Below are 11,851 nucleotides of genomic sequence, written 5' to 3' on the forward strand. Positions count from 1 at the left end.
TGGGACATGCTCTGAACTCAGCGGGACAGGCAGCATCTCTGGAGAGAAGGAATGGGTGACGTTCCTGCTCGACCTGTAAAGTGTCTATCTTTGGTGTAAACCAGCATCTCCAGTTCCTTCCCACACTGTGACAAATCCATAAGGTTTCGCTCATTCCAACCCCCTTCCACTTGAACCAGCTTTGAAAAGTGAAGCCAAATTAAAAATGACTGGACTATAATTTTGTTGTTCGACTTCCAATCTCTTTCTGAAGCGATGTCATTTTATCTGAACTAACCCATCTCCGAGCATTTACCATTTCCAATCGCAGCTCCTCATGGAGTGGACGACACAGAAGCTGTAACATCCATAGGTTTAAAGTGAAGGGGAAAAGATTTAATAGGAATCTGAGGGGTGGCTTTTTCTCACAAAGGGGTGGTGGGTGCGTTGAATGAGTTGCCAGAGGAGGTAGTTGAGGCTGGCACTATCCCAACGTTTTGGAGGGATATGGACCAAATGCAGGCAGGTGCGACTAGTGTAGCTGGGGCATGTTGGCCAGTGTGGGCAAGTTGGGCTGAAGGGCCTGTTTCCACACTGTATCACTCTATGACTCTATGAAAAGGAGTTTGATTTCGAGTTCAAGTTTGCGTTTATTGTCACAACCAATGAATACAGTGAAATTTGAGTTAGCGTAAAGCCATACTAAGTGAAATGCAACAACACACACAGCCACATAAAATAAAATTTAACATAAACAACCACCACAGTGGAATCCACATTCCTCACTGTGATGGAAGGTAATAAAGTTCAATTAGCTTCCTCCTTTGTTCCCCGTCACGGTTCGGGGCCTTTGATCCCTCCGCAGTTCACCGCTGCCGACGGACGGTCCGCTGTTCAAGCCCTCGCGTCGGGATGATGGAAACTCCGGCATCGGGATGGATCGGAACACTCCGTGGCATGGAGCTCCCGAGTCGGCCTCTTTTTACCGGAGACCGTGGCTTCATGGTGTTAATGTCCACAGGCCCCGCTGGCCAATTAGGAGACTGATTAGGTATGCCATCTCATCCTTGGACCTTGCAGTGCTCCACCCCCATCGCTGTTCCAACACACAGCAACGCAGGAGGCAGACACAGAGTTGTGAACTCAGCTCGGTTCATCACGGACCCCCCCCAGCCCACCATTGAAAATATGTCGGGAGGCAGTGCCTCCAACCCAATCACCCAACCACATTCCCACAACCATCATTCACTGCTATCACAGCTAGGATGCAGCCCAGACCATCACACAAACCAACCTCCCTTCCTCCATCAACTCCATCTACACCTCACGCTGCCTCGGCAAGGCCAGCAGTATAACCAAGGGCCAGTCTCACCCCGGCCACTCCCTCTTCTCCCCTCTCCCATCGGGCAAGAGGTAAAGAAGTGTGAAAACGCACACCTCCAGATTCAGGGGCAGTTTCTTCCCTGCTGTTATCAGGCAACTGAACCATCCTACCACCAACTAGAGAGTGGTCCTGAGCTACAATCTACCTCATTGGAGACCCTTGGACTATCTTCGATCGGACTTTACTAGACTTTATCTTGCACTAATTGTTATTCTGTTTATCCTGTGTATGTGCATGGTGGACATCTCCATTGTAATCATGTATAGTCTATCAGCTTACTGGATAGCACGCAACAGGTATCAGGGGAGAAGACAGATCAAGCATGATTGAATGGTGGAGTAGACTTGATGGGCCAAATGGACTAATTCTGCTCTTATCCCTTCTGAACTTATGAACAAAAGTTTTTCACTGTACCTCGGCACACGCGACAATAAACTAAACTAAGTAACTTGTGTCTCCATTTTACTTGTCCAATGCAAAGTCTCTTCAAAGTATGCCCACTCTATAACTGGAGGTCTATGTCATTCTTTTATGTTTACATGTTATAATAGGACAAATAGGCCATTTAGCCCCGAGTCTACTCCGCCATGCATTCATGTCATATGCTGAGAGAATGGAGCAGCTGGGCTTGTACACTCTGGAGTTTAGAAGGGTGAGAGGGGATCTTATTGAAACATATAAGATTATTAAGGGATTGGACATGCCAGAGGCAGGAAACATGTTCCCGATGTTGGGGGCCACAGTTTAAGAATAAGGGGTAAGTCATTTAGAACAGGGACGATCAAACACTTTTTCACACAGAGGGTTGTGAATCTGTGGCATTCTCGGGTTTAGAAGGTTAATTCCCGGGATGGCGGGACTGCATATGCTGAGAGAATGGAGCAGCTGGGCTCTTATACTGGAATTTAGAAGGATGAGAGGATATCTTATTGAAACATATAAGATTATTAAGGGTTTGGACATGCTACAGGCAGGAAACATGTTCCCGATGTTGGGGGCCACAGTTTAAGAATAAGGGGTAAGCCATTTAGAACGGAGATGAGGAAACACTTTTTCACACAGAGAGTTGTGAGTCTGTGGAATTCTCTGGCTCAGAGCGCGGTGGAGGCCGGTTCTCTGGATGCTCTGTGTAGTGACAGTTAGATACTTGGGATTGATTTAATAGTCTGCCTTCTGGTAGCAGAGTCTGTGAGTGTTGCATGGGGTGAGGGGGGGGGGGGGGGATTCGCAGTCTGCGTGCCGGGCTCCAAGCAAAGATACTATTAACATACTATAAACATAGTAAACACAAACTATTCCCCTGCAACGCTGATTACACTGCGAGAGGCATAACTAAAGTCATCGGGTTTACTGAAATGGCGGAAGTTACACTCCGTTGCATACTACACGTCAGTCCATTTGATTTTGCTGGAGTTGTCTATCTTGCTCTGCTCTATGATCTTTGCTGATGAGGAAGGAAACCAAGATCTCGTTGCACTTCCCCATCAATAATCTCCATCCGCTCCTTGTTTTTGCAAATTAAACCCCGTAGAAACAGTCAAATGATTTCTGTGAAAAGCGAAGGGTGTGGTTGTGGTGAAACTGAAAGCACTGAAGCTATCAGTAATACCAGGCATATCTGAGCAGAAGTCACACTGACAATCTGAAGCAGCCAGTCCCCTGTGCGGGACACTGAAGGAAGGAGCTGGTAATCAGTCACTGTGCGTTTTGCTGTCTATTGATCTGTGTTAGACTTATTCAGTGCTGTCTCTGTTGTTCAGTTCACTCAACTTCCAATGTTATTTCTGGCAGAGCGTGAGCGGTGAGATCGTGTGATCGGAGCCACAGACACAACTCTAGTGAGAGGTAAGGACAAGAGAGGGGACGGAGACTGGCAACAGCTGTGGGATTGCCACAACGGAGGTATAGAATGAGGGCCAGGTAGAGTGGGAGCGACCGTGTTAGGAGGGATTGTGAAGTCAAACTGATTCTGCAGAGGTTTAAACCCAAACAGAAACTTACTGAGATACGGCCACTAATGCCAAAGTGCTCACCAACTGACATTCACCCATTTATCTGACCATTCCATAGGACTGCGCCCAGCATGGCCCCATCCATAGGTGGACTATCTTCTGGCACAAAAAAACATTCTTGGATACGCTTTAAAAACTCTACCGTCTGTAATCCTATCTCATGAAGATGATCCCACAATACTGGGAAAATTCAAGTCCCCGATTATTCCAATACGATTTCTCTCTGCAATTATCCTTGATATTTGCTCCTCTATCTTCTGCTAACTGTTGGGAATCTACTCCCCTTTTTTAACCTCTACCCATATTGTTGCATTTGAAGTGCCTGCTCAATCATCCTCCCTCATTAGTGCAATGATGATATCCTTCACAAATCATGCAATGTTCTCTCCTCTTACACTGTCCTTGTCATGCCTGGAACTTCTATACCTTTTAACATTGAGTTGCTGGTCTTTCAACTTTCAACTCGCCAATTGAAAAAACAAGAAAAGGAAAATACTATAACCAAAATTAAATCAGAGAAAGGTGAATTACTAATACTACCTAAAGATATTAATAATAGATTTGCCCAATTTTACCAAAACTTATATACATCTAAAATTAAAATAGAAGATAGTAAAATAATTTTTTTTCTAGATAACTGTAATCTTCCAATACTGGACCTTTTGGAACAAGAGGAACTAGGAGCTCAAATTACAATCAAAGAAATAGGTGAAACAATAAAACCGCTGAAAAATGGTAAGACACCGGGACCAGATGGTTTTAATAATGAATTTTATAAAAAATTTCAGGAGATAACAACCCCTTATTTATTTAATTTATACTCCCATGCTTTTAAAGAAAACAAACTACCTGAAACACTAACAGAATCAACTATTACGCTTATTCCAAAAAAAGATTAAGATTTAGAAGAACCGGGCTCGTACAGAGCTATATCACTTTTAAATACAGATCAGAAAATTTTAGCAAAGATTTTAGCAAGAAGATTAAGCAAATATATTAGTAAATTGATAAACCCTGATCAAACGGGGTTTATACCTAAAAGACACTCATTTAATAATCTGAGACGCCTGTTTAATATAATGTACTCGCATAAAGTAGAGGAAGAAGATATATCAATTATTTCTTTGGATGCAGAGAAAGCATTTGATCAGGTAGAGTGGCAATACTTATATAAAGTACTACAAAAATTTAATATGGGAGAGAATTTTATAACATGGGTAAAATTATTATATGATAAACCAATGGCAAGAATTTTAACTAATAACATGTTATCTCAAAATTTCAACTATCAAGGGGTAATAGGCAGGGATGTGCACTATCACCCCTGCTATTTGCCCTTATGATAGAACACCTGGCTGAAAGTATAAGAATTCATCCGAATATTCAGGGCTATAATACCAGGGACTCAAATAATAAAATCTCATTATATGCAGACGATATACTTTTATATATTACAAAGTCACAAACGAGCATACCAAATTTATTAAACTTAATAGAGGAATTTGGGTCTTTTTCTGGATATAGAATAAACTGGAATAAAAGTGAAATCATGACATTAAAACCTCAAGAACCTACACACTTACTGATGTTCCCCTTTAAAATCGCAACAGAAAAATTTAAATATTTGGGTATTCAGATTACTAGAAAATATAAATCATTATTCAACGCTAATTTCATACCTTTATTAAATAAACTTAATACGTTGATTAAATTTTGGAAAACACTTCCCTTATCATTATTAGGTAGAATAAATGCAATAAAAATGATCTTCCTACCACAATTACTATACCTATTTCAATCTATACCGGTATATATACCAAAATATTTTTTTTTTAAATTAGACTCTAATATTACTAATTATATTTGGGACTATAGATCACATAGAATCACAAAAAAACACTTATGTAAACCAAAAGAGGTCGGGGGACTTTCACTTCCGAATTTTATGTATTATTACTGGGCAGTGCATATTAAGAATATGATTTATTGGTTGGTTAGTTCTACCCAACAGACAGAATGGATAAAAATGGAGAAGGAGGATTGCCATCCTTGTAATATAGGAACGATCCCCTTCTCCCCAAAAAAACTGAATAACACAATATATAAGAAGAACCCAATTATATATGGTACAATAAGAATTTGGAAACAAATAAAATTATCTTTAAAATTAAGAAATCTATCACTGTTAATGCCAATAGCGAATAACCCTTTATTTAAACCATCTCTTATTGATAAGACATATAACCAATGGGAAAGTCTCGGAATTAGAAGAATCGGGGGATATGTACGAAATGGGAAACCTACTATCATTCCAACAACTACAATTAAAATTTAAATTGAAAAACAACCAATATTTTAAATATCTTCAGATTTGCGATTTCGTGAAAAAATATATACAAGGATATCAAAAAGTAACTCCTGACTTATTGGAAGAAGCAATGAATATTGAAGCTGACTCACAAAAATTAATATCATATTATATAATAGTATTCTAAATATAGACCTACCATCGACAGAGGTACTTAGAGAAGAGTGGGAACGGGAACTAATGATAAAAATTACGAAGGTTAAATGGGAAAAATACCTGATATATATTCACAAATGTTCAATTAATGTAAGACATAATCTAATTCAATTTAAAATTGTACATAGATTATATTATTCAAAAACAAGATTGAACAAATTTTATCCAAATATATCCGCCACTTGTGATAAATGTCTAGTCCAAAAGGCAACTATAACACACTCCTTAGTTTCCTGCATAAAACTTTATAGATTTTGGAATGATATTTTTGAAATATTTACAAAATTATTCAAGACAAGAATGGAACCTAATACTGAAATGATTATATTTGGCGTAATGGAAGATGGGAATAAATTGAACACATCTCAAAATCTATTCCTTAACTATGGTTTAATAATAGCAAAAAAATTAATTCTTAAATTTTGGAAGGGTACATCAATACCAACGCTTAAAATGTGGATTGCAAGTATGTTGGACACCGCTCATCTTGAGGAAATGCGATTCCTCCTAATGGATAATCAGACCAATTCATAACGAGTTGGTCTCCATTCGTCGTTTTTTTGGAATCATATGGTGCAACACAATTGTAAAAAATAACTGTTTCAGGACTGGACGAGGGTTGGTCAGATTATAAATAATGATCTCCTTTTCTTTTTTCTTTTCTTTATTTTCTCTATTTTCTCTCTCAACTTTCTTCATTTACTCGTTTTCTTTTTTCACACACTATATATTTCACATCTTTCTATCCTTTACTATCTAACTTCTTTTTCTTATTCTAATCTTTTTTCAGTGTAACAAAAAAAAAAAAAAAGCTGTACATAAAATGTATTATGAAAATATATATTAGGCACTTTGGTGCCATATGACTGTACTTACTTCTAATAAAATAAAATATAAAAAAAAAAAAAAAAAAAAAAAAATAAAAATACCAGGCATATCTCAGCAGAAGTCACACTGACAATCTGAAGCAGCCAGTCCCCTGTGCGGGACACGGAAGGAAGGAGCTGGTAATCAGTCACTGTGCGTTTTGCTGTCTATTGATCTGTGTTACACTTATTCAGTGCTGTCTCTGTTGTTCAGTTCACTCAACTTCCAATGTTATTTCTGGCAGAGCGTGAGCGGTGAGATCGTGTGATCGGAGCCACAGACACAACTCTAGTGAGAGGTAAGGACAAGAGAGGGGACGGAGCCCGGCAACAGCTGTAGGATTGCCACAACAGAGGTATAGAATGAGGGCCAGGTAGAGTGGGAGCGACCATGTTGGGAGGGATTGTGAAGTCAAACTGATTCTGCAGAGGTTTAAACCCAAACAGAAACTTACTGAGATACGGCCACTAATGCCAAAGTGCTCACCAACTGACATTCACCCATTTATCTGACCATTCCATAGGACTGCGCCCAGCATGGCCCCATCCATAGGTGGACTATCTTCTGGCACAAAAAAACATTCTTGGATACGCTTTAAAAACTCTACCGTCTGTAATCCTATCTCATGAAGATGATCCCACAATACTGGGGAAATTCAAATCCCCGATTATTCCAATACAATTTCTCTCTGCAATTTTCCTTGATATTTGCTCCTCTATCTTCTGCTAACTGTTGGGAATCTACTCCCCTTTTTTAACCTCTACCCATATTGTTGCATTTGAAGTGCCTGCTCAATCATCCTCCCTCATTAGTGCAATGATGATATCCTTCACAAATCATGCAATGTTCTCTCCTCTTACACTGTTCTTGTCATGCCTGGAACTTCTATACCTTTTAACATTGAGTTGCTGGTCTTTCAACTATGTCTCAATGATTGCAAAAATACCATATACCCACATGCTGATCAGCGTTAAGTTCATCTGCTTTACCTGGTCAGAATCTTTACAAAAAGATGTAATTTGACCTTCTCATCCTACCATGTACAACATAATTCCCATCTCTGTTCTACCTAATGACTGACCTAGTGTTTCTACAATTGACTGAAACTTACCCTCAATCACACATGTAGTCTAAGTCCCATTTTCCCCGACCAAATTAGTTTCAAACCTTCTCAACAATAAATAGGGGTAAAACTGCCAGCAAGGATATTGGACCTTGCCCCATTCAGGTGCAAACTGACCTGCTTGTATAGGCTGCACCCATTCCAGAAATGTCTATGTCCCAACATCCAAAGCCCTCCCTCCTACATCATCCCTTTGGCCACACATTCATCTGGCCTATCTATGTATTCCTATATTCAGGAGCATGTGACAGCAGAAACAATGCAGAGATTACAATCTTGAACGTCCTGCTCATGATTCTGCAAGAATCTTAAGAAAGAAATTAGAAAAGCTAAAAGAAGATATGAGGTTGCTTTGGCAAGTAAGGTAAAAGTAAATCCGAAGGGTTTCTACCGCTATATTAATAGCAAAAGGATAACGAGGGATAAGATTGGTCCATTAGAGAGTCAGAGTGGCCAACTATCTGCAGAGCCAAAAGAGATGGGGTAGATATTGAACAGTTTCTTTTCTTCGGTATCACCAAGGAGAAGGATATTGAATTATGTGAGGTAAGGGAAACAAGTAGTGCACCTATGGAAACTATGAGGATCAAAGAAGAGGAAGTAGTACTGACACTTTTGAGAAATATAAAAGTGGATAAGTCTCCAGGTCCGGACAGGATGTTCCCTAGGACATTGAGGGAAGTTAGTGTAGAAATAGCAGGGGCTATGGCAGAAATATTTCAAATGTCATTAGAAACGGGAATAGTGCCGGAGGATTGGCGTACTGCGCATGTTGTTCCATTGTTTAAAAAGGGGTCTAAGAGTAAACCTAGCAATTATAGACCTGTTAGTTTGACGTCAGTGGTGGGCAAATTAATGGAAAGAATACTTAGAGATAATATATATAAGCATCTGGATAAACAGGGTCTGATTAGGAACAGTCAACATGGATTTGTGCCTGGAAGGTCATGTTTAACTAATCTTCTTGAATTTTTTGAAGATGTTACTCGGGAAATTGATGAGGGTAAAGCAGTGGATGTTGTGTATATGGACTTCAGTAAGGCCTTTGACAAGGTTCCTCATGGAAGGTTGGTTAAGAAGGTTCAATGGTTGGGTATTAATGGTGGAGTAGCAAGATGGATTCAACAGTGGCTGAATGGGAGATGCCAGAGAGTAATGGTGGATGGTTGTTTGTCAGGTTGGAGGCCAGTGACGAGTGGGGTGCCACAGGGATCTGTGTTGGGTCCACTGTTGTTTGTCATGTACATCAATGATCTGGACGATGGTGTGGTAAATTGGATTAGTAAGTATGCAGATGATACTAAGATAGGTGGGGTTGCGGGCAATGAAGTAGAGTTTCAAAGTCTACAGAGAGATTTATGCCAGTTGGAAGAGTGGGCTGAAAGATGGCAGATGGAGTTTAATGCTGATAGTGTGAGGTGCTACATCTTGGCAGGACAAATCAAAATAGGACGTACATGGTAAATGGTAGGGAATTGAAGAATGTAGGTAAACAGAGGGATCTGGGAATAACTGTGCACAGTTCCCTGAAAGTGGAATCTCATGTAGATAGGGTGGTAAGAAAGCTTTTGGTGTGCTGGCCTTTATAAATCAGAGCATTGAGTATAGAAGTTGGGATGTAATGTTAAAATGTACAAGGCCATTGTGAGGCCAATTCTGGTGTATGGTGTACAATTTTGGTCGCCTAATTATAGGAAGGATGTCAACAAAATAGAGAGAGTACAGAGGAGATTTACTAGAATGTTGCCTGGGTTTCAGCAACTAAGTTACAGAGAAAGGTTTGAACAAGTTAGGGCTTTATTCTTTGGAGCGCAGAAGGTTAAGGGGGGACTTGATAGAGGTTTTTAAAATGATGAGAGGGATAGACAGAGTTGACGTGGAAAAAGCTTTTCCCACTGAGAGTAGGGAAGATTCAAACAAGGGGACATGACTTGAGAATTAAGGGACTGAAGTTTAGGGGGTAACATGAGGGGGAACTTCTTTACTCAGAGAGTGGTAGCTGTGTGGAATGAGCTTCCAGTGAAGGAGGTGGAGGCAGGGTTCGTTTTTATCATTTAAAAATAAATTGGATAGTTATATGGATGGGAAAGGAATGGAGGGTTATGGTCTGAGCGCAGGTATATGGACTAGGGGAGATATGTGTTCGGCACGGACTAGAAGGGTCGAGATGGCCTGTTTCCGTGCTGTAATTGTTATATGGTTATATGGTTATATGGTTAATGCATGGAAGGATACAAATCTAATGCGGGCAAATGGATTAATATATATGGGCAAAGATGTATGGACATGGTGGGCCAAAGAACCTGATTAGTGTCATACAGCACGGTAACAGACCCTTCAGTCAAGTCTGAAGAAGGGTCTCGACCCGAAACATCACCCATTCCTTCTCTCCAGAGATTCTGCCTGTCCCGCTGAGTTACTCCAGCTTTTTGGTCTACCTTCAGCCAATAAAGTAACAAGTAAAATGCATGAAGGGATGCCAGTGGATGCAGTGTATCTAGACTTTCAGAAAGCCTTTGATAAGGTCCCGCACGAGAGACTGGTGACTATAATTAGAGCACATGGTATTGGGGGTAGGTGTGTTGACATGGATAGAAATTGGTTGGCAGACCGGAAGCAAAGATGAGGAGTGAACAAGTCCATTTCACAATGGCAGGCAGTGGCGAGTGGAGTGCCGCAAGGCTCGATGTTGGTGCCGCAACTGTTTACCATATATATACTGATTTGGAAGAGGGAATTATGAGCAACACTAGCGAGTTTGCGGATGACACAAAGCTGGGTGGCAGTGTGAACTGTGAAGAGGATGTTAGGAGGTTGCAGGGTGACCTGAACAGGTTGAGTGAGTGGGCCGATGCATGGCAAATGCAGTATAATATAGATAAATGTGAGGTTATCACTTTGGCGGCAAAATAAGTGGGCAGATTATTATCTCAATGGGGTAGGTTTGGCAAGGGGGAGGTGCAGCGAGACCTGGGCGTCCTTGTACACCAGTCACTGAAAGTTGACGTGCTGATACAGCAGGCAGTGAAGAAAGCTAATTGAATGTTGGCCTTCATAACAAGAGGATTTCAGGGTAGAGGTTTTTCTGCAGTTGTATAGGGCTCTGATGAGACACATCTGGAGTATTGTGTCCAGTTTTGGTCTCCGAATTTGAGGAAGGACATCTTTGTGATTGAGGCAGTGCAGCGTAGGTTCACGAGATTGATCCCTGGGATGGCGGGACTGTCATTTGAGAAAAGATTGAAAAGACTAGGCTTGTATTCAATGGAGTTAGAAGGATGAGGGGGTGTCTTATAGAAACATATAAAAATTATAAAAGGACTGGACAACCTAGATGCAGGAAAATGTTCACAATGTTGGACGAGTCCAGACCAGGGGCCACAGTCTTAGAATAAAGGGGAAGTCATTTATGACTGAGGTGATAAAAACCTTTCTAACCTTCTCTCTCACCAGAGTGTTGTGAATTGTGGAATTCCCTGCCACAGAGGGCAGTGGAGGCCAAGTCATTGGATGGATTTAAGAGAGAGTTAGATAGAGCTCTAGGGGCTAGTGAATCAAGGGATATGGGGAGAAGGCAGAGGCAGGTTTTTGATTCAGAAGGGGAGGGGAAAGAGGGAGAAAGCAAGGACGACCTGAAATTGGAGAAGTCATGTTCATGCCACTGGAGTGTAAACTACCCATGCGAAATATGGGGCGCTGCTCCTCCAATTTACGGTGGGACTCACTTGGCCATGGAGGAGGCCCAGGACAGAAAGGCGGATTTAGAAGAGAGGGGGAGGGTTTGAAGTGCTGAGCCACCGGGAGATCAGGTTGGTTGTTGCGAAAACTAACGGAGGTGGTGGGTTGAAGCGATCGCCAAAAATACATTTGGTCTATCACGATGTAGAGCAGATGCACACCTAGAGCAGCGGATGCCATAGATGAGGTTGGAGGAGATGCAGGTGAAACCTCTGCTCCACCTG

General features: G+C 41.1%; 1 long non-coding RNA gene across 1 annotated transcript; it reads left to right on the forward strand.

The window, feature by feature from the left end:
- Positions 1–2,979: 2,979 nt before the first annotated feature.
- On the forward strand, positions 2,980–7,146 carry LOC116982441. The gene is made up of 3 exons (XR_004414461.1): positions 2,980–3,063; positions 3,155–3,208; positions 7,011–7,146. It is a non-coding gene; the product is annotated as an uncharacterized LOC116982441 (long non-coding RNA).
- The last annotated feature ends 4,705 nt before the right edge of the window (positions 7,147–11,851 follow it).

The sequence above is a fragment of the Amblyraja radiata genome, chromosome 1 (assembly GCF_010909765.2).
Source record: "Amblyraja radiata isolate CabotCenter1 chromosome 1, sAmbRad1.1.pri, whole genome shotgun sequence".
NCBI classification, from domain to species: Eukaryota; Metazoa; Chordata; class Chondrichthyes; order Rajiformes; family Rajidae; genus Amblyraja; species Amblyraja radiata.